The sequence below is a fragment of the Porites lutea genome, chromosome 13, assembly GCF_958299795.1.
Source record: "Porites lutea chromosome 13, jaPorLute2.1, whole genome shotgun sequence".
NCBI classification, from domain to species: Eukaryota; Metazoa; Cnidaria; class Anthozoa; order Scleractinia; family Poritidae; genus Porites; species Porites lutea.
In genome coordinates, this window is record NC_133213.1 from 8336717 (window position 1) to 8339216 (window position 2500).

At 37.3% G+C, this 2500-nt stretch overlaps 1 pseudogene; it reads left to right on the forward strand.

The window, feature by feature from the left end:
- The first annotated feature begins 1146 nt into the window (after nucleotides 1-1146).
- LOC140922319 (uncharacterized) overlaps nucleotides 1147-2500 on the forward strand; it is a 4879-nt pseudogene continuing 3525 nt past the window's right edge.

The window sequence follows — 2500 nt, forward strand, 5'->3', positions numbered from 1 at the left end:
GACTCTACGGTTAGCTTGATGTTATTTTTTCAATCCTCTCTCTGGGATTGATAACTTTTCTGTTACCTAACCTGTCACCTCACAACCCTGATGAAGTCTGAGTGATTCGGAGAGGAAATATTTGTTTTATTTCTTATTCTTTTGCTCTGAGCTTTAAAATCTTCATGATTATAATTTATAGTAACTATCGCGACCACCATTATCGTCATCACCACGAGTATTATTGCAGCAATTATGGTTGAACAAAAACTATCATAATGTGTTATCTGCTGTTTTATATAAACAGCCTTTATAAACTGCTTTATATAACACCGCTTTTTTCCTGGGTCATTTTTATACAGGGTAGAGGATGTACTTATTCGTATTGTGGAAAGTATGAGAGCTGCGCAGACTGCGTTCAAGATCCATTTTGCGGTTGGTGCGACAGTTCGCGCTCCTGTCTTGGAGGCTTTCCCAAAGGACCCCCCAAAAGAAACTGCCCTGATTGGTTCTTTTATCACTGTTACACAGTTGGAAATAACCGCCATTGTTCTAGTAACATTCAGGTAAAGAAAAATAAATGCCTTATCTCCTCTGCCAAGAAATAAAACGAACATTTGAGAAGCCACTCTAACGCCTCGCTAAGTCTACAGATTAAAAAGGGCTAATTATCAAATTGACGTTCAGAAAGTCCATCACTGAATTACATCTCCATAGAAATGGTACAAAGTTAAAATTCAATGCATCTAATAGTTTAAATGTTGTAACCAGTGCTTTGCGCACGAGTTAAGAAGCTTTTTAAGGGAAATTGCATTTTCCTAGGAAATTCTAATCCCTTTTGGCCTGGTGATAATTGATCGTTTATCGATCTTTATTGGTACATTGTAAGGAGGGAGCAATGCTCTAAAGTCTGCTATGCTGGTATTGTTGATTATTTGACCCTTTTATCGCACAGGTTTTATTTTTGGAAAAAAGTTTTCAGCAATTTTATGTCCAAGCATCGGACTAATATGATGTTCCAGTCCCGAAACGTTGAGAAATGTTCCTTTCACAGATACTTGTGTACACTCTCGAAAACTTCTTTGTTTTTTTTGACCATTGAAGACTCACTATGCAGCTTGAAGTGAGAAAAAGAACTTTCCATATCTATTAAAACATTTCCAGATCATGGATTGTAAAGGAAAATATTGCAACTATGAAGATGATGGAGGAAACACTGAGTCCTGTCAAAAGTGTACAGATGTCGAAAAATGTTACAAAATTCCGGTAAGATTAAAATACCTCTCATAGAACAAGGGTAAGTTCTTTAACCTAGAACATTAAGTAGGCATGAATAATTCTCAGCATTGGACACGTTAGATGGGAGAGACAGTGCACAATAGGAGTTAAACCTTAGGGATTCTTCCATTGGATGTTCGGAATCAGCGTTTATGATCATTTATAAAATAACTGAGATAGTACGCGTGATCTGATTGGTCAAAAACCTATGGTTTATTATACCGGTAAACCCATAGAAAAAGGCATCCGGACCACGAGCCATAAACAAAACCGGCTATTGATCTGCAAACGATTTTAGAAAGGCTAAAAAACAGAACAAGTTACTTACACAGCCCTTCTTAATATTAAAAGCGTTGGTTTTCACATTTTATTACTGAGCGTCACAATTCGCTACTGCCATAGCTTTAGAAGTTATAAAGTACAAAGCTGGAAAACAGTTTACATTTCACGACGATGCCAAATCGCAGAGAAAGACAACAACTGTGTGAATTTCTGGTGTACAAAGTCTCTAGGAAAACTTAACAATGTGCCAACCAGCAACAAAACGGATAGTTTTAGCATTCTTGATTTATTTTATTTCAAAATTAAATTCCTTAATCAAAGAAATTGTTTCAAAAAGAGATCTCTGATCAAGATATGGTACAAAATCGGCCGCTGGAGGTTGTAAACAAGCTGCCAACGATGATGAAAGATGTCAGAGTTTCGGGCTAGTTTTTTCCAACATTTGCACAAATTATTTGATGATATGGATGCCATGACCTACCTCACACCACCTGACTTCACAAATCGACAAATATTAACGCCAATATGTGGCTACGGCAAAGAAACCTTTCTCCACCACTGACATATTTCCATCGGTCGCTGTACGTGCATATAAAGTTACATGCGACAACTTCGCAAATGCAGCCACGTCGTTACCGCAGCATTTCTTGATCATAATAAAGTCCAGGAAACAGATCTTAAACCACTGCGGCTTGTAAAAAGTGAATGAAGACCTCCATTACAATAGCTGCCAGTTTCCTCTGTAAGCACGAAATTCTTACGGATCGACTCAACAAAATACAGCTGCGTACAGTCTGATGTTCAATCAATTTCTACTTCTGTAGTAAACAAACCATGAACGTATTCTTTCATTGTACGTTCGCATGAATATGTGTTGACTTTTCCTGTAAAACAGCTTTCATAAGTTATCATGTAATGAGTGCAAAAACTCGTGTTTTGAAGTGCTGCTGTTTGTTGTTTG